Source organism: Lissotriton vulgaris, chromosome 9, assembly GCF_964263255.1.
Source record: "Lissotriton vulgaris chromosome 9, aLisVul1.2, whole genome shotgun sequence".
NCBI classification, from domain to species: Eukaryota; Metazoa; Chordata; class Amphibia; order Caudata; family Salamandridae; genus Lissotriton; species Lissotriton vulgaris.
In genome coordinates this window covers 554,673,422-554,695,236 of record NC_141697.1, presented here as the reverse complement: position 1 = coordinate 554,695,236, position 21,815 = coordinate 554,673,422, and positions in this window count along the sequence as shown.

Below are 21,815 nucleotides of genomic sequence, written 5' to 3'. Positions count from 1 at the left end.
GACCGGCAGACTGTTAGGACCGCCAGCTAAACTTAAGGACTACATTTGTGGATAGTGGAACCTTATGTTCTCTATCTGTTTCTACTGTTCCCATCACCCCCAAAGGAGGGGGATGTGTTGTGTTTATAATACTTGTGTCCCTCCTAGGACACCTTACTAGACGTGCTTCCCAGTGTCCCTGCGAGGACACCGTTTAGCAGTGAGGTCACCAGCTGATAACTGTCACATATGACAGTTACCAGCTGATCGCCGAGCTGACTGCCGCTTCGCTCCATGTTAGGAGCAAACGTGTTGGTCGGAATAAAGAAGTTAAGAACACTCAATAGTTTTGTATTCTTAACACACTTTGCCAGGGCCGGTTCTGGTTCCCAGTCCGGCCCTGCAAGAGCATCGCCAATACCTGCTTAAAATATGCACTAGATGCAGTGGAAACATCAGACCGACATTATGATAGGAATCACTGAGAGAGCTATGCCTCGTTAAGAATTTCAGGTTTTAAGTTCTTAGGCGCTAGGTGGTACACTGGTGAATGGCCGCCATTAAGTTAGGCTCTCACCGTCCGGAGATCTAAATCCAGCATTTATCCTTTCAAATCGGAGTATGCTTGCTTTGTCATGGGCAGGAGAGCATCAGAGCAGTACCACCGTTGAGGAGTATGTATCCTCCTGGGCGCGAGAATGTCTGGGCAATAGTACTATCGAAGAGTATGCAGCCTGCTAGTGGGAGAACATCTGGTACTACTGCTATTGACGAGTGTGCAATTTAATGGGCAGGGGCATGTTCTCGCAGTACCACCATTGAAGAGTATACATCTGTTAAGGTGGGACAGCATCTGAGCAGTATAAATCCTCATGGACACGAGAGCAGTAACAGGGTACCACGGGTGGTTATGCGTGTGTCCCTCCCCAATCCCACTTGCATCGCTACTATTTTCTTGAATGTCTCCCCAATTCCTAGGTATTATAAGTTGAGAGCAGTAGAGGTGGGATCAAATGCCTCCTTTAAAAAACAGAGCAAATGCTCATTAACCACATCAGATGAGACTTGCCTTTTTAATACGCAAATCTTTACCCATGTGGACAGCAGACTCCTTAATCCAAGTATATGCAGGGACAGATGGACAGTGACCTGGGCATGACCTGGGCAGCCCTCTGGGCCTGGTAGATGGACCAAGGGCTGAGTGGAGCATTATCGGGGAGTGTTTATATCAGGGAGGGATGTAAGAAATGGCGACAGGCTCAGTGGTTCTCGCAAGGTACTAAAATGGACGGCCTTGCAACCGACCGAGCAAAGAGACTTATGATTGACTGAGGAGCAGAGTGTGGACCCTAATACCCTGGTCTTCATTGCTTGAATTTGCTCGCGAGAAAGAGTGGCCGAATCGTGTCACTCATAATTACACTGAAATTAAAAAAAATTCACACATAAGCATTCTGAAACTTGGCATCTATCTGATGTAAATATTATTTCTCTCTGGTCTCACAGTCGTCCCTGGCATCCCAAATTCGAAGGCGAATTGCGACGCGATATCACAGAGAAGAAGGTGGTGGCCTCTGTCTGATGTCGTCGTAGGTATTGTGTTTCACCACTGCGGCGCACGCACGGTCTCCGCGACCTCAGTCCACTCCCTGGAGGGCGCGTGACCGCGCTGTGATGAGTCAGAGAGCAGGTGCCTTTCTCTTGAGCTTCAATTGCAACACCGTTCACCGCTCAGATTCCATATCATTTACCGCCCGCCTTGTAGCAGTAGCTCTTCGTTTATAGAAGATCTCAAAGACTTCATCAGCGACCAATACTCTCAAAGTGACAATCAGACCATCGTGGGTGACTTCAATCTCCACTGGGGCGCACCACAAGACTCCTCTGCGAACTCACTGGCCACCTTCCTCTCGGCAAATGATCTTATCCAACACTGCACTGAACCAACCCACTCTAAGGGCGCAATCCTGGACCTTGTTATTTCTAAAGCAGGCATGCTTTCTACTACTACCCCTATTCATGTAGATTGGTCTGACCACCACCTCATCCCATTCTCTCTTCAACTTTCACACTCTATAACTCTTGGCCAACCCAAGAGGGCCATCTCCTGGTTCTGTGATGCCAAAAACATTGATGTCGGTCCCCTCTGTGAATCAGCTTTGCTTTCACTTCCAAGGCTAGACCCGAACATAGCTGTTGACGATCTCACCTCCCAATGCCTCACAGTTCTTGAAGCTGAAATTAATAACGTCGCTCCACTCAAAAGCAAAAGGATAAGGCCCACTCCCTCAGCACCTTGGTTCAACAAATCCCTTTATGAGGAAAGGAAGCAGCTAAGATTCCTGGAGAAGCAATGGAGGCAATTGCCTTCCACTGACAATTTAGCCTTGCTTCGCACAGCAAGATCCAAATACCACAAGCACATCTTCCTTGAGAAAGCGACGCACTTCAAAACCCTCCTTGATTCCGCCAAAAATAGACCCAAAAAACTATTCGATCTCATCAAGACTCCGAGCTGCTCTCCCCCAACCTCCAAGGTGGAGGATTCTACAAAGAGAGCAGCGGATTTCGCTACTTTCTTCGATGGAAAGGTGAAATCACTTGTGGATCAGGTTGCTCATCCTACACCTCCAGAGGAGCGCAAATCCTTAGCCATTTGGCAGAGCTTTGACCCCATATCTGAAGATGCCCTTCTCAAATGCATACGCGAAACAAAGCCCTCCAACCACTCGCTTGACCCTATCCCCAGTGCCATTGCCTTTGACTTCTATGCCCATTCCCTCCCCTGTTGGACCACTCTGATCAACCTCTCCCTCTGGCAAGGCTCCCTTCCTGTCCCCTTCAAAACTGGGCAGGTCACCCCTCTGCTGAAAAAGCCCACTGCTGATGCGAATGACCTCAATAACTACCGCCCCATCACTAACCTTCCCTTTCTTGCAAAGATAGCGGAAAGATGTGTAGCCAAACAACTCTCTCGTCATATCAAGGACAATGATCTTCTTGACAATTGTCAGTCCGGCTTCATCTAAAACTGCAGCACTGAAACAGCCCTACTGCAAGTGGTTGATGATGCGCTGAGGATACTCGACTCAGGGGGGTCCTGTCTGCTAATTCTCCTTGACCTCTCCGCAGCCTTCGACACTGTTAATCACAACACCCTCCTCAATATTCTTCAACAGAGAATGGGCATGGAGGGCACTGTGCTTAAATGGTTTGCATCCTTCCTCTCTGACAGATTTCAAATGATCAAAATAGCGAACAGTCTTTCGTCTCCTGTGGCGGTGGGTCAAGGTGTTCCCCAAGGCTCTATACTTGCACCCACACTGTTCAATCTCTACTTAGAACCACTGGGAAACCTCCTAAGCAAATCCGGGATTCACTATCATCTCTATGCAGATGACACTCAACTCTACCTCAAGGTTGCCTCCACTCATGATCTCTCCATCCTAAAATCTACTCTTGACTCCATTCAAAACTGGATGTCATCTCATCAATTAATTCTGAATCCCTCCAAAACTGAATTCCTCCTCTTCTCCTCCTCACTCTCTCCTCCCCCGGTTCAATCATGGATGGATCAGATGAATCTACTAAACAACAAACCCATCATTGTCGACAGCGCAAAATCTCTTGGTGTCATTCTAGACAAAAAACTCAATCTAACTCCCCACATCAATTCTATTGCAAAATCTGCTCGCTACCAACTGCGCCTTCTTTGGGGAATCCGTCGCTTCTTCCCGGAGCAGGACCTTATAACCCTGGTGCAATCGCTGGTCCTCTCCAGACTAGACTACTGCAATTCTCTTGTTACTGGCCTCCCCAAATCTCACCTGTCCCCACTTAAGTCTGTCTTCCATTCAGCAGCTCGTTTCATCTATGGGGCCAAAAGAAGCGATCACATCACACCGTTGTTATCCACCCTCCGCTGGCTTCCCTTCGAGGCTAGAGCTATCTACAAGACCGCTTGTATCACCCACAAAGCCTTGCACTCCTCCTCTCCCCGCTACCTGGTGAATAAACTGAAACTCTCTGGAGGCTGTAGACCTTCACGCAATGCCGAGAATCTACTGCTTGAACCTCCCACTTTCAAGAAGGAAAGAACAATGGCCCAATCCTTTTCAGGCAACGCAGTGAGAATCTGGAACTCGTTTCCGCCTGAGCTCTGGACCACCGCCTCCTCCCAGGCCTTCAAAAGGGACCTCAAAGTTCTCCTCCTCCAGAGACACCTCCAAAAGTAATTCACGTCCTCTTGCTATTCGGAGGAAGACTTCCCACTACTGATATTTTTTACTTTCCATGACCATGGGAGTGCCTTCCCAGTGTTTTCCTGTGGTGGGAGTGTCTGCCTTTTTGCAGTATTCTCCATGTACTTGTGTTCGGTGCCCTTTTGTAACATGCACACAACACTTTGCCCTTGTAACCCACGGTTGCTACCTCTCACATGTTTTTACCTTTGATACTTGCACAAGTGCCACCTTGCCTACGTAACGCCTGTTCTTGTGCCTAGCACTTATTGCAGTATTATACCTCAAATTATACTCTGTTTTCTCTTATAACTGCCCACTTGTCACTTTTCCTCTTGTGCACTTTTGACTACCTCATGTATTTTTGGTTGCTCACAATTTTTACTACCTCAAGTATTTTGTTTGCTCACAATTGTCACTATTACCTTTACTACCTCATGTATTTTTGGTTGCTCACAATTTTTACTACCTCAAGTATTTTGTTTGCTCACAATTGTCATTATTACCTTTACTACCTCATGTATTTTTGGTTGCTCACAATTTTTACTACCTCATGTTTTTTGTTTGCTCACAATTGTCACTATTACCTTATGTAAGTAACGTATGTTTTAGTAATCTGCTCTTCTGTAATGTTTCTCATTATGTTTCATTTCTGTTCCTAATGTGAAGCGCTCTGACGCCTCCGGGTAAAGTCCGCGCTATATAAAAATGCATAAATAAATTTAGGACATCTAAGTAACTAGCTCCGCACCCCCGCACCACCCTAGTGACGCCACTGTGGCGTCTTCCCACGGAGCGCGACCTGCGAGCCTGTCGGATCTGCCACCCACGAGAGGCACCCCCGCACCACCCTAGTGACGCCACTGTGGCGTCTTCCCACGGAGCGCGACCTGCGAGCCTGTTGGATCTGCCACCCACGAGAGGCCGCGGCACTGCCTAGGGAAACGGGCCGCATAAGTACAAGGCCTGGAGGGGAGACCATCCTTACCTAGGCTGCCGCATTCACGGAGGAGCGTCCACCTTCTGGCAACGTAGAAAATGAATGTGCGCATGCGCATGTGCGCACAAACCTTAATGTGCGCATGCGCATGTGCGCACAAACCGGGGGTGCAGTCCCTGATGGGCGGGGTTTTGAAACGTCATGAAACGTCATAAAAATTAATGTGCGCATGCGCACCATTGGTGCGCATGCGCACAATGACAGGGGGGGCGCTCAATCATGGGAGCAGCGGATTATAGAACACCGGCATTCTCTTCCCAATAATGATACATTTCTCAGTGTAATATGAGGACACATTTCAAAAGGCCTTTGGCAATGCGTCCCTCTACTGAGCGCCGAAGAAGCAAGCGTGCCTTAATCTTGGTATATGATTTGCGATTGAATAAACTACTTTAGGCGTAATTCATTCAGTGACAGTTTGAAGAGAACAGCTGATTAATACTTTGATTATGGCTCACAGTTTTTCGTCTTTACTAATTTTTATAAATAAATTGAAATTAAAAGTGATCTATTCCCTGTATGTATTTAATTTTAAATATTAAAAAACTAGGCATTGTTAAGGTTATTTTTAATGCTGCCCCTCGTGATTACCAAGCACGCACTTGTCAGTATGGAACCACTAAAGAGTTAAGAAAATGGGGCAAGGTTTTCTAAAGAGTTAGAAATAGTGTGGTTTGCTGCAAAATGCTCATGTTCCCATATGAGTTATATTTATTTCTAATATTTGGCTCCTTATAGTGTTAAAATCCATCTGAACCCCAGATATAAATATACATTTATGCAACAATATATTATTTGCAGCTTAATTTTTATCACAAAATTTAAAATAATATGGGTAAACACTAAAAATTAACAAATAATAAATAAGGATACATACAGTTGAAAAAATATATCTATACCATGCAACTGGGAGACACAACTGCAGTCCGAGTAACTAAATAAAACAACTTCTAACCCGGAGGGCCCCTTCTCGGGCTATTTAACGTGTATGTGACCTAGTTTTTGTATAGCGCATTACGTCTTGGAATGCGCTTGTATCCCTTTTGATTGGTTTGTCTTTTCCTACTTCTAAGCGTTTACAAGAAACTAGATCATGACACGTGCAGCACCAGGGAGCATTCCCGTTGGGTTTTAGAGTGGAAGCTCCGATGCCAGAACTAATCGAGACAGGTAGCGCCTGCAGTCATCAAGGCGCTTTTGGTCAAACAATAATATGATATAGAGTACATGTGATAAACTGACCTGGCATTTATTACAGTAACAGGTTGCACAGTTACCCTGTTCAATTGTACTGATTGTATGTGCTTGGAACTGATATGTGCTGGTGAGACTCAAACCTATGACCTTTAGTTTGCACGCAACTTTCTTTGGTGTTTATGCCCTCTGTGCTCCCTTACCACTTGCCCTTCGCGCCGGCAGGAGGGCAGCTGATCTCAGTTCTATTGGCACTATGTGTGTATTTAAGCCATATTTGAGCTCAGAATGGTCTTTGCCCAGATAAGACGAACCACTATTTGGTTTTGTAATTATGCTCTGATAACAGCTCCAACTCTCCCGAGTAAACATTTTAAGATCAGCCTGAGAGCTTTTGCGGGAATGTGCCTCAGACCATTACTTTTTTCAGCTTCTGAAACTCTGGAATACTTTGTACAGGGCAAAAGATCACTGCAACAACGACATTTGCCTATTAAATTCCACGTTTTTCCGAAGTCACTTTGTGTTACAACACGATGTGATTATTGCTTCCCTTACAGAGTTACAGTATTTCTCACCAATATGGTGGGTTACAGACAGTGCTCATTGTCTAAAAAATAAACAAACTCGTGCAAGGGCTCAAAGGTTTTCTTAGGCGCTGGAGCTGGCGAATTCCGGTGTTGCCAAATGCAAAGACTGCTTAGTTTCGCTTCCACTTGAATGAATGAATGAACAATTCATATAGCACGAAAAAGTACTCTAAGGCGTTAAGGCGCTACAAGTGGTTACAGATAACTGGTTGGTGCAGAGTTTGAAAGATCAGATTTTCATGGCAAAAAGCCAGGTCTTCAAGGCCATGCGAAAAGGAAGATGTGATTTTATGCTGGATATAGATAAAGGAAGAGTGTTCCAAAGCTTGGCCGCTGAGACCGAGAAAGCTCTTCCTCCCCATTGTGACCTGCTGTATCTCGGAACAACCAGACAATTTTTATTGGCTTATCGCAATTGTCTCATAGAGACATACCAGTGAAATATTTGCTTGATTCCCTCTGGTCTTGAATTGTGTAGTGCCTTATGCACCAAATACAAGGCTTTAAATAGAATTATGTTTTCTGCTGAGAGCCAGTGCAATTTTTGATGGCAGCTGAGGTTGAATGCTACTTTGGAATATCTAATACCAGTCTTGCTGTTGCATTCTGTACGAGCTGGAGTCTATTGATGGAAGCCCTGTTGGATTCTAACAGAAGGACATTGCAATAATCCATCTTTGATAGAATGAATGATACTGCAGCTTGATTCTGTGCGCCAAGGAAAGAACTGGGAATATCTTTCGGAGGGTCCTTATGACCCAAAAGTAAGAGGACACCGTCCTATTAACCGGGAGGTTTAAAGGTAGACTGGTGTCAACTGTGACACCAAGGTTTCTTGCAGATTCAACCGGAGAGTGACATCATCCCAATGTTTCTGGCCATTATGAATTGGGCTATTCGGGGTGATGATTACCAAACATCAAAACCTCTTTCTTGTCACCGTTTAACTGAAGGTAGTTGTCTCTCATCCAGAGAGCCACCGACTTCATACAGGTATTAAAATTGGCAGCTGAGACACCTATGCCTTATGTGATGAACACAATTAACTGTGTGTAATCCTCATAGGATATTACCTCCAGCCCAAAAGATCTGACCAGTTTTGCCCCTGGAGAAACATATATATTAAACAGCGTGGAGCTCAAGGAGGACCCCTGCGGGACTTCACACATTTTAGAATTCGGTCTGAATTGAATTGGTCTTTCTTAACTTTTTGGGATTTGTCAGTTAAGAAAGAAGCCAGCTGCTTCAGTGCACATTGTGAGACCCCTATTTCTGTAGCCGGTTGATCAACATATTAGGGGAGATGGTATCAAATGCTGAGGACAAGTCCAATAAGATCAACAGCACGGTTTGCCCAGCATCCACCAAAATGCCTATATTATTTGCGGCAGTTATTAAAGCCGTTTCCGTCCCATGGCAGCTTCTGAATCCAAACTGAGAAGGATGCAGTAGATTATGTTGCTCCAAGTATGCACTCAGTTGTGAGTTAGGATGTTTCTTCATAATCCTTGCCGGTACCGGGAGTAAAGAAATAAGTCGATAATTTTTAAAGTCTGTAGGATCAAGATTGACTTTTTGTAATAGAGGCTTAATGATCGCTGTTTTCCAAATAAGTGGATAACATTCCAAATTGATGGCTAAGTTAGGAGTCCCTGTTAGATGGGGAACAATAATCTCCCTGCCTAACCTCATCATCCTTGGGGAACAGGCCTCTAAAGGGGAGCCAGATTTAATCCTTTGGCACAAATTAAGCACTGTAGATAGAGACCGGTGTTCCACTGCCCTGTATAAGTTTTGCTGCTAAGGTACTCTAGAAAGTTCCCAAATGATTCCATGCCATCAATGAAACAAATCTCCAGTCCTGTGGGTTTCATTTAAACATCATTGTTTCTGGTTTCTTTGGGCAATTGGATGCACTCTACATTTTCCAGAATGCTTTAGGCCAGTGGTTCTTAACATTTTGACTTCAGTGGACCACGCCACTTAATCGGTACTGAAATCCGGGGACTCTCACTACGAGAAACCAGGGCTTTTTGCTGTGTCCCTCCACTTTTTCCTCCCATTTTGACTACTAAATTCTGGTTTTATGATTGTAATTGTGCCATGCTAACCAGACCCAGGCCCCTTGCTCTGATTAAAAGTACATGGTAATTAGGTCATTTTAAAAGTCAGCGCTGCTTTGCAGGCCGCTTTTAAATTAAAATTATATGCAAACTCGACTTTGGAACTAAAAGTACTTCCAAAGTTTTAAACTACCTTAGTTTTACATATATTACACCTCTAAGGTCTCGCCTAGGCGCCCCAGGGGTAAGGTGCCTTGTAAATATAAGCAGAGACATAATGAAATATGCTTTATAAGCCCTGGTGAGAGAAAATACATGTTTTTCCCCATGTATTGGATTAACTCAATAGGCTAACATCGGAAGGCTTCAATAAACTTTAATAAAGTCTAATTATTGACAGTAGTGGCTTAAAAGGATACTTCAGAGGTCAAAATAATAATTGGAATGAATGTAACAACTTGCCAAGGTTAGATGTATTAAAACTGTGACAGAAAAGAAGTTATGGAACTTACTTTTCTGTTATGCCAACATTCAGCCTTTTAGCAGCCTCTCCTGATTGGCCAACTTTTAACAGGCTGAGCCAAATTGCTCTGATGAGGTGTGCTTTGAGCCAAAGGAAACATCTGGTGGGAGGAGTACTGCTGCTGCCATGCACAGGACAGGAAGGTGGCTGGGTAGCTTAACTAGTGTTCAAAGAGGAAATCGCAGTTTAGGGCAGAACTAGGCCCACCCCACTACCTGCCGCCCCAGCCAGATGGGAGCCCCATTCATTGAATTAGCAGAGGGGCTGAAAGGGGAGTTTTATTGAAAGTTAGCCATACCTGTATGTTGAATCAGCCACACCTTAAGCTCTAGGAGAGATTTTCTCCATTTTGGATCTTGACAAACAGGGCTATATAGGACACAAATATGCAACACTTTAGAGGAAGTTGTAATACCTGAGGATGGCACCCTATACCCCACTGGTAGGCTGCCACCCTGCTTTTCAACCCAGAAGCATGGATAAACATGGGAGAGCCGCCCAGCAACTCAGATCCCTGCCTTGAAACTACAAGAAGGAAAATGACTGCCCTGCTGGATTCTTGGACTGCACAAGAGAGGACTACACCTGCTGCACATTTTGGACTATGCCTTGCTATGAATGTTGGAGTGGACTACCTAAAAACAACAGGTAAAAAGAGCTCTAACTGCATCATCTCCACCAAGAAGAGCCCAGCTGACCACCTTCAACTGGACTTTAAAGGTTTGGCAAGGTGCATTGTGGGAATTGTAGCCCCATAGACCCAAGGAGCAACTCGGATATTCTGGAATATTGGATTGGTTTTGTGGACACTTTGCAAACCCAAAAGGACCTCTGGAGGCAACTCCAAAAGTTTAAGATCATTTTGACCAAAAAGCTTCATAGGTGGACCGACCCGTCATGGATAGTCAAGCCGCAACCCGGTCTGAAAATTAGGTTTGCCCCATTGAAGCTCTGGAGCTTTTCATCATTGACAAGACTTCCAGGAGTCGACCGAGGCATCACGCAGAAGCAAGCCGCCATCACCTACTTCAAACCTGGCCTGCCAATGAAACCCACTCGACATCAAGAGAAAAAGCTCCAAAAAAGTAACTAAGTCAGAAGAAAAAAACTTGACCGGGGCCTACCGCTCTCTGTAATTAATACATGCTCTATTGCAGTTGGCCTGAAACTTTGACTTTGTTCCGGTCTAGCAAGCTGTCCCAAGTTGGCTCTTTTGGCTTTTCATCACTAGAAAGGGTTTGTTCTCTACAAATTCATATCTCTGGTCCCTATATTGGATATTTTTTGTTTTGATGTGATTTCATTCATAACAATATTTCCTGTTTTTATAAATTGGTGTTTGATTTTTATTGTGTGTTGTGTCTTACTTATTTAATGCAATGGTTTTGTTTTCTAACCCTGGGCATAGTTTGCATAGTAGCGCTACGCGCAGCTACACGAAGTGCACTTTGCACTACGCAAGCTATGCAAACTGCATAGTGCGGTAGGGAAAATGCTGTTTGCACTGATTGCACAGTTCCGGATGCTTGTCTGCACTGTGCAATCATTGCAAACAGCATTTTGCACAATGCAAGCAGTTGTTATCTGCCGCTCATGTAGATTTGTACTTGAGCAACAGCTGTCTCAACACGGACTGGTAGTTTCTCATCGCGAATGGTCGCGAGCATACGCGACCACTCGCAATGAGAAACCTGACCTCCCCGTGTTGAGAATCTCACCAGTAAGTTTATTTTCAACGCTCGTGATTGGCAACTTGGTGTTGCTGATCGCAAATGAGGAAAAAGTCTCACCAGGATGGTGATTTTGCTCGCTCGCAGTCGCCGACTTGACGTTGAGGACCGCGAGTGAGCAAAAAAAGCCCGCTACACTACGCGCTTTTGCACTGTGGTACATGCAATTCGCGTAGCGTGTAGTTGCGCAAACTACATACACTCCATGAGCGTAGCGCAGTGTTCCACCGAGGGTTCATTTTTTCTTTACACACCTGTCTCCTAAGTTAAGCCTGCATGCTCGCAGCCGGCTACCAAGCGTTGAGCAAGGGAAGTATTTCTTGAGACCTTCACTGGACCATATATTTTGATTGTGGCCTTATGACTAGTGGTAGGTACCTACATACACCTACTAATAAACCACCTTCCAACACCCACTAAATCATAACTGAAATTTGGGACCCCAAAGAGTCATTACTGGAAGCCGGTGATCAATTTCAATGACTTGAACCACAAAACAGCACACGAAAAAACCAAACATAAACATTCATCAAATAAATACACAAATGAATAATATTCTACATGATCCACAAAGGAATGTACAAAAAATATTTAAAAATATTGGCAAGGTATGAGGTTTTCTAAATTCAACTGAGGTTACCCACTGTCCATATTATATTCTGTTTGCTGTACTTGCACTGCTCCTACTAATCAATCTGAGGATACCAACTTAATTTTTAGCCTTAAATTTCCGGAGCGTTCACATTTACAGAAAGTTGTAATATTTCCCATTTTCAATTTTGCATCTTTATTTATATGCACTTTATTAATCTGTTAATAATATTTAATTTCCAAGCAGTCACAGACCCCCTGTGTAGGCTTTGCAGACCTTCAGGGGGCCCCGGCCTACTGGTTAAGAACCACTATATTAGGTAATTCTATGAAAACCCAGAGTGCAGAACTATGTCCTTCTTAACATGGAGTCATCTGGTAACCTTAGTAGTGGCATTGAGGCATCTGGTATACATACCAGTACATCTCACATATAACAAGACATGATCCATTCACAACTCTACTAACCAGTTGGACGCCACATGCCTCCATTTCCATTAAAGGTCACTCCACCTGTGAACAAGAATCCATGTTATAGCTTAAATGCTGATAACACCATTTCAAGGCCTGGCACAATCTTTGGGTTAGTCTCGAAATTCACTCTATATACTGGCCTGTTGTTGTGGCATGACGTGCAGAATTGTGTCAAGGGAATGAGAGGGGTGGCGTGCCAGCTTTTCTCCTGATATCTGACTGAAGCACATTTTTAAAGTTCGATTTTGTCGAGGTACATTTGAAAGCGAATCTTGCACTTGTAATGGCGAAAATGTTGCTTTTCATGAGATGACTGAGTTCAAAAGCAGACAACCAGGTGAAAGTGAAAGCTCAGCCCTCAGCTTGCTTTCAGTCTATAAGGGGCCAATTTAATGTTTTACCTCTCCCAAATAAATCTGTGTGGATTCATTGAGGGGAGGTTCTTGAGAGCACATGACAATCAAGAATATCCTGTAATAGATCAGACATTAACTGGCTATCTCATGGGCACCAGACTCTGGAGAACCACTTCCCTTTTTGTATTGCATTGCACATTTAGATTGTGCCTTATTACCCTTAAGTGGGGCACTGAAGTACTTACCCACACTCATAGCCCTCTCCTTTGTGTGTACATACGGTTGGACGTGTGCTGTATTTGTTTTGAGCCTTGGCATGAGTGTTTTTTGTTGTGAGTGAATTGAGGAAAATTAAATTTTGGCCATGTTGTGTTCCCTAGCGCGTACCCCACCGACTCCATGTACCAGCTTAAAGTGCATGTAACTTCCCTCCTGTGCCAGCTATGAAGACGCAAATACATTTGCGTCCACCGTCAACTTGTCCTCTTTCAGACGCACCATGAATGGATTATATAGTCCGTTTCTAAGTATGCTATGCCAACGTCTCTTTATAGTACACTTTTCACTTTTTCCTGCTCTAGCCAGAGTAGGCCCTGAATTCCTGCCATCTGAACCTCTTTTGTGGCTCCTGGCTCTGCCCAGGCTACCTCTGTACTCATGAACTATGCCCTATATTCAGCGCGGCCCCTTGCGCTCAGCTCAAGCCTGCTTTCTGCCAAGACTGACTATAACCTTCGAGTTATCTGTTCCGCTCCCCGAGAATACATTCCTGCCTACTAGATCCTGTAAACATCCTCTCCAGCTGCAGAGCCAAAAGGCCGATCTGTCTTAATACAAGTAATTCATAGCCTCCGTTGCCATGCTTCCATGGAAGGCCCCGTGCCCCCACGCTTCACATGTAGACACTCAGGCGCTTATACACGCATCCACAGTTAGCATAGAATAGCTTCTACCCTAGAGACCTTTTCGCCCAGATAGTATAGTTCCTAAACATCAGATACCAGATATGATAGAAGTACAAGTTGATCTGACATGCCAGACTTCTGTCTCTTTTCTGTCAGTGTAAATGTCAAGACCCCTGCACCCCGTCAGTCACACGTCATACAGCTGCGCGCGCATCCAAGCTTCCGATTTTCTGCTGACATTGCAACATTCTGTTAGCACCACCCCTTGGTGCCACCCACTTACGTCACCTATCAGTGACGTTTCTAGCACACACCTCTAGTTCACGCCTAGTTTACGCCTCTTGATGATGTATTGGTACCACGTGTATACTGTTATCTTGTCTTCTCTCAGCTGTTACGCCTCTCACATTGAAACTTATGATGTAAATCAAGTATATAAGCTATGTAATGTCAATAAACGAGAGCGCGCTCATCTATCCCTTCTGACACCCCTGTGGTGGTCAGAACATGATATCCTGATTCCTTTATTAGGAATAAAAACCCTTAGAAACTCTAACACCACGGACTCTGTTTTCTTTCCTTTTAATTGAGTTATCATTGATTAAGTACTTACCTGCATAGAAATTAAGAGAGTAAATTAATTATTTACGTCATTTTGGCGCCCGAATAGGGACCCCTCCCCCACCTCACGCGCCGGAAGGTACGTTGCAATCCGTGTCCCCTGCCATCAGTTAGACGGACAACACGTGTACTGGCAGGATTTCCTGCATCCCCCTCTGACACACGGAGGTGACGAAGACTGCGATCAGTGCCCAGACGAGGCGGTGAGGAGTGCGGAGGATCCCGACCAGAGCCCAGCCGAAAGAAGCAAGGTCCGAGGTGTGAAGAGGCCCACCAGTTTTCCGAAGTTTTCCGAAGTTTTCCGAAGTTTTCCGAAGTTTTCCGAGTCGAGTCCAGTCGAGTTTTCCGAGGCCTTCTGTTTCCGTGCTTCCCGGTGAGTACCATTGCTGGGTCGTATCTAGACGGGTTTGGGTACGCAAGTCCGGTCTGCACTGTTTTTAGGCAGTGTATCTGTACTGTTTAGCAGTATATCTAGGATTCCGAATTTCTGCACTGTTACAGCAGTGTATCCGTACCGTTGAGCGGTACATTCAGTGTAGGGGGTAGTTAGCTATGTCTTCAATGTATTTATGTAATTAATGTCGTGGTATGAATGTGACTGTTTAAACGTGTATTATTGTGTTTTTTCCCATATAATATAGCTGTCAACAAGTATTAAGGAATAAAGATCTAGTGTTCAGTAAATAAGTAAGCAGGATGCCGTTTCTCAGTAAGTTAAAACAGATCGGAACTAGGAAAGGGTTACTAGAGGAAGAAATTCCTATCCCCCCTAGGGACACTCCAGGCAATTTTATGTACCAAAAGCATGGCATAGATGCCATATTATATCTAGATTTATGGGCCGATTACACCAAACACCTAGACGAGAGACACAGATGGCCTGTTACCGGAACGTGGGATGCCGAGTGCATCATGAGGGTAGAAGAAGCATTATGGAAAAAGAAAGCTAGGCAATCTCAGAAAGACGCCATAGAATTTTGGCGTAAGGAATCACGTAAGCGTGCGGACAAAGCGCTCCGTAGAGAAGACAGACTTAAAGAATCAGATAAAGAGCGAGAAAACGAATTAGTTACTGAAGGGATCCGAGTAAAAACAGAACAAATAGACCGTGCCCGAAATAATCTTGTAAACGGTATGTACCTCGCAGCAGATGGCCCATCCGAAACTGAATCAGAGATACCGAAAAACTTACCGACACCATTAGTTCCAACTAAAGTAATGCATAAAACTACTAAAGACATATTCCTGAATTCATATCTAGAGGATGTAGCACCAGCTTACACCAATCTGCCTGTTCGTGCCCTGCCTACTGACAGGGATGGGGGTGGCACTACGCCCCCAGATCCAGCTCCGCCGGTACCGCAACAGACCTCTCCCGCTCCGCCAGCTCCGCCACCGCCCGTACTTAAGACAGACCTACCGAAACCAGTACTACCTGATCTTACTAAAAGACAAATTCAAGTCCAGATACAGACTCCACGGAGAGATAATGCCCAAGCATCCGCCTCAGGAGGTGCGACAGCGGGTCTACAGACCCCGCCACCGACACACAGATTGCATTTAAAGGACACTCAGAATCCTTTCCAGTCTCCCTATTCAGCCCGGCTTGACGCATTGAAAGATAGGATGTCATTCTGCAGATATGATCCAGTACCCGGAACAGACGATCTAATGGTATTAGCATCACTACGCTTAAGATCTGCCACCGATAGCTTGCTATGCTGTGTAGGAATGCAGGAAGCTCTCGACAGACTATACAAATTCATACAGACAGGGAAAGACCCCGACAGTGTTAAAGCTGCCATGTATAAACAGAAAGTTGACGTTCAGAAACAGATATTACGATTCTTCATTAATTGTGTGATAAGAGAACGAGACCGGCCCGGGACAGATCAGAGTGAATTAGACGCATTGAACAAGTGGGGCCAAAATATAGCAGAAGCAAAGGTGTATACATGATTCAGCACCTCCTTATCAAGTTCAGAAACCATCATTCTGATCCAGGTCCCTTACACGAAACATTAGAAGCACTAATCATGGATAGATGGAGAGGTTTTAGTACCAAATTAATACAAATAATTCTAGAACAACGACGTAAGTATAACACCTTCCTGAGCTCTGAATATGTTCCCGCCCCGCCTCCAGAAAGAAAAATGTACCACATGCAATGCGGTGGCGGCATTGAAAGCCAGAATCCCTTACGAGAAGTACATCCAGTTATGGGCGAGGATCGTACCCTGAAACGTGTGTATGTTCACACACCACTGACTAAGTTAGAACTATTAGAAATGAAGAAATTAGTTCCGTGCCATGATAAAGACCCTGCAGGTTTTCACAGAGAGCTTAAAGACATGTTATTGATGGGAGATTACACGTATGATGATATTATGAAAATGTTAAAAGTACTGTTGCCCACGGGCATTTACGAGAAATTAAAGGAGAAGGATTGGGAAGTGGGAGAGTCAAAGATAGCATGGGCGGAGATAGAAGACGAAGAAAAGAAACGAGTCCCAGGGTTAGGCCTTGGGGATCTGACCAAAGCATTACCAGGTTTGATAGTACAGGTTCTGCCAAGATTATTGACAACTAGAAAAGAAGATTGGGACGCAATCTCGTCCTGCAAACAGAAACAAGATGAAGATACTAGTGACTTTTATTCGAGATTTGAGAAATGTTTCATTATCAATAGTGGCCTAAAAACTAGTAGCGAGTCATATCCACACCTTTTTGTAACAAAATTAGTAGAGAACGCCCTACCACTAGTTAAAAATAGAGTGTACAAGGTTGAAAGTACTTGGCAGGCAAATACGCCATCACAGATGTTACAAATGTTACAATATCACCAGAATAGAATTAGGGAAGAACAAGAGCAGGAACAGAAACGTATGAAAGACACGAAAATGAAAATGTTAGTAGCTCAGACAATTCCAGCCGAGGGTCATAGAAAAGGTGGGGCTCAGACAAATCATTCTGCCACTCCCGTTAAAGGGACATGTAATTATTGCAAGCAGCCAGGTCACTACGTCCATGAATGTCCAGTCCTGAAACATAACATCGAGACAGGTAAAACTAAAGAAAGACCGCGTCCGCCGAGACATGAACAGGGTCATCAACAGACCTCACAGAACGAACAGCCAATACAGAATACACAGCCTATGCATGATCAGTCCCATACAGTACAGACAGTAGCAGTACCACAGCCACAGCATGCTCAGACACAGCCCGCTGCTGCAACTAGAGAAGTCTCACAACAAATGTACCAATATGCCCAGTCGGCATATCCAGATTATCAGCGTTATATATGAAACAGCCTAGGGAGGGAAAGTGATTTGCCTCTTATTGAAATTCCTGTAGATCAAGAAGGTCCATATGTACATAGTCACGTATTAGGAAAAGACAGAAAGTTTTTAATTGACACAGGGGCAAGTCGCACTACTATAAGTCATAATGAAGTTCCAGGGGCACCCCTCTCAGGCTCACAGAATGTTTCCCTTGGTTTTTCAGGACAGCCTATTGTAAATGAAGTATCAGAACCAGTACCACTAGCTGTGGGTCCATTATCTCGAGTTACAGATTTGTTACTTACGAAATCATGTCCCGAAAATCTGTTAGGAATTAAAACACTAAAGGCTTTAGGAGCTATAATTTGTTGTTCCCCGGAGGGAGTCAGACTCTTTCTACGAGATTTCAAGGGTCATTATGTTCTACGTGACTTTGATGTCAGACTGAAAAATGTACCAGATCACTTATGGGCAAAAGGCCCAGCTGATGTAGGTTGTATGCATATCACACCATACCGTGTTACACTCAAGACAGGAGTTGTTCTACCCAGAATCAGACAATACAAGTTACCACCCGATGCTGTAGTGGCTTTACTGAAAATAATTGAAGAGCTTATTGCCCAGGGAGTGGTCGTAGAGACCGACTCCAATATCTGTAATTCCCCCATCATTCCAATTCTTAAACGTACAGACCGCAATGCACCGCCAGTATACCGGCTGGTGATTGATCTTCGAGAACTGAACAAATGCATTGTACCACAGTATCCTGTGGTCCCCGATATCTCCACCCTGTTAACTGCTATTGATTCAGAAGCAACGTTCTTTACTGTAATCGATCTCAAGAACGCCTTCTTCAGCGTACCCATTGACCCGGAGAGCCAATATCTCTTCGGATTCAGTTTAAATGGACGAAGTTTCAAATTTTCCCGCGCACCTCAAGGATTTACAGAAAGCCCCAGCATCTATAGTCAAGCACTGAAAAGACAACTAGATTGTATCCAAATGCCAGTTAATACAGCTTTACTACAGTACGTCGATGATCTGCTGATCACCGCACGAAGTGAGCCCGAATGTGAACAAGCATCTCTGATAGTTTTGCATTTTCTGGCCGACAAGGGACACAAGGTGTCTCCTTCGAAGCTACAATTCTGTGTTCAGCAAGTTGTGTACTTGGGTCACTTGCTGTCCAAAGTGGGGAGACAGCTCACTCCCGATCGCATTCAGTTAATAGTAAACATGCCCCGACCCCAGTCACAAAAAGAAGTGCGGGCCTTCATAGGCCTCACCTCGTACTGCAGACAATGGATTCCTCAATATGCATTTCTAGCTAAACCACTCATCCAGTTAACGACACAGGAGGCAGCGACTTCGACTGTCCTTCCTTGGACTCAGGAACACACACAAGCCTTTGAGGAATTAAAGAAAGCTTTATGCCAAGCACCAGTTTTAGCGACACCATGTTACAGTAAGCCGTTTACACTTTTTGTTACAGAACGTGATGGTACAGCATTGTCTGTCCTCACTCAAGATCAAGCAGGTTCACATAAGCCTTGCGCTTATTTTTCAAGTACATTGGATTCAGTAGCACAGGCACTCCCTGCATGCTTAAAGTCAGTAGCAGCAACAGCGTTAGCAATCAGACAAAGCGATTCAATTGTTTTAGGTCATCAGTTAACAGTACAAGTTCCACATTCTGTAGAGGTTCTGTTAAACAGAACCCAGACTCAACACCTGACTATAGCACGATTGACAGGTTACGAATTGACATTATTCCAGCCACACATAGAAATCAGACGCTGCAGTATCTTGAACCCAGCAACATTGTTACCTACAGTTATGACAGATCCAGCTCCACATGATTGTATAGAGATTATTAATGCAGTAACAAAGCCCAGACGAGACTTAACAGATGTTCCACTGACAAATCCAGACCTGACACTTTATGTGGATGGTTCATGCATGAGAACAAGTACAGGAGAATTAGTGGCCGCATATGCCGTGACCACTGAAACTGAAGTTAAAGAAACACATCGTATTGATACACTGTCTGCTCAAGCGGCAGAGCTCATCGCTCTGACCCAAGCCTGTATTCTAGCAAAGAACAGAAATGTTAACATATACACAGATTCCCGTTATGCGTTCGGAGTCGTACACGACTTCGGTATGCTCTGGCAGGAACGAGGTTTCCTGACCTCTCATGGTACCAAGATCCAGCATGGTCCTCTCATTCAAGCACTATTAGAAGCAATACATCTGCCTTCAGCCATATCAGTCATGAAGTGTAAAGCCCATACTAAAGCCACAGATTCTGTTTCCCAGGGTAACGACCTGGCAGATCAGACAGCAAAACATACAGCACTGACTCACACTCAGACAACTGATACGATAAAGACAACAGATCCGACAAACTGCATGACAGTTAGAGATCCCACACTAGATGTTATTGACATTCAGACACACGCTACTGCAGACGAAATAAAGAAATGGATCGAACTAGGAGGGATCCAGACTGATCAGGGTTGGATGACGAAGGGAAAATCTACATGGTTTCTCCCTGACTCTATGGTTCAAGTCATGATAAATACAGCACATAGTCCTGCCCATTTAGGAGAGAAAGCAATGCTAGACAGTTTGCAAAATATCTGGAACAATAAACACTTACGAGCAGCCGCAAAACAGAAAGTGCGTACTTGCATGATCTGTTGTCAGTTCAATCCAGGTAAAAGCGTCCCTGTAGAGCAAGGTGGATTTCATCCTCCCGATCACCCTTTTGAAGTCCTCCAGATGGATTATATCCAGATGGACCGTTGTCGAGGATTTAAATATGTTCTCGTAGTTGTCTGTGCTCTGTCCCGCTGGACCGAAGCATATCCAGTCCCAGATTACACTGCTCCGACCACTGCCAAACAGTTGGTTCGTGAATTTTTCCCACGGTACGGCTTGCCTCGTGTCGTGTACTCAGATAACGGTCAGCCGTTCTCGTCTGCCCTAATGAAAGAAGTTTCCTTGTTATTGGGATACCAGTGGAAGTTCCATTGTGTCCGACATCCAGAAGCAGCAGGCCTTGTAGAAAGGCATAATCAGACATTAAAGATTCGCCTTGCCAAAATATGTCAGGACAAAGGGGTCGACTGGATAGTCGCCCTGCCGGTGGCATTATTCTATATGAGAATGGTCGCCCATTCGAGATCAGGGCTATCTCCGTACGAAGTGGTCTTTGGAAGACCACCGAATATGTGGGGGACGCCCATTCCTAAAAAGATAACCGATGTTGATTCTAATATGTTGACAGATTACCTTGCCTCCTTGATGTCTGCACTCCAATCATGTCGTTCACAGGTTGCCGCTGCCTTCCCTGACAACACCGATGTGAAGGAGCATGATGTCCGCCCCGGTGACGTTGTTTTAGTCCGAAACTTCGACAGGAAAAGTCCGTTGGAGCCCCGCTGGAAGTCTCCGAAGACCGTTCTTCTAACAACAAAGACCGCAGTCAAATTGGAAGGAAGAAAGGGGTGGGTCCACCTAAGCCATATCAAAACATTCCCAGGACTGAAACCGGAACAAGACACACCCACCCCCACCAAAGACTCTGATAATAAAGACTTTTCCGAATGTAAACGAGAAAGAACTCCTCAAGAACAATATCGTATGAAGTTACGATCTAGCAAGTCAGACAGTTTAATTGTTTAAGTCCTCCCCTAGGTGAATCGGTTAAATAGTTTCTGACATGTATCCCCTAGATCGAGTTAGAGAGAGAGAGGAAAAGAAAAGAACATATTGCAAATCACTTCGTAGTCACTGCATAGTGACACTAATAATTATGTTTTTCCTCAGTATATTAATAATCATTGCTAGTACCTTGTTATCAATATACTATCCTATCTTCAAGCGTGAACAATCTACTTACAATGTCTCTGCTGAACACACTTTTAGTGAGTTACCTCCTCATGAGCTTTCCTACAGACTGGCGCTGCGCAACAATACATTCATTAGTATGTTACATCATTCTCATCAAACTAACAATGCTACAAATTGCTGGATATGTGGCCGACTCCCTCCCTACCAGAATTACAAAGGAGCACTGCCTCTCTTTCCGTATCCGTTCACTCATAATGGCTCCTGCGGGGCATGGTTTAAGATAATAAACTCTTTAGATCCCGTCATTGCTGTTTTCGATGGGGGTTGGGTTTGGGGAAACCTGAACTTGGTCCTACTAGACGTCTGTTACCCGGATAAGGAGGGACTGCCCATTAGAATAGGAACTGAT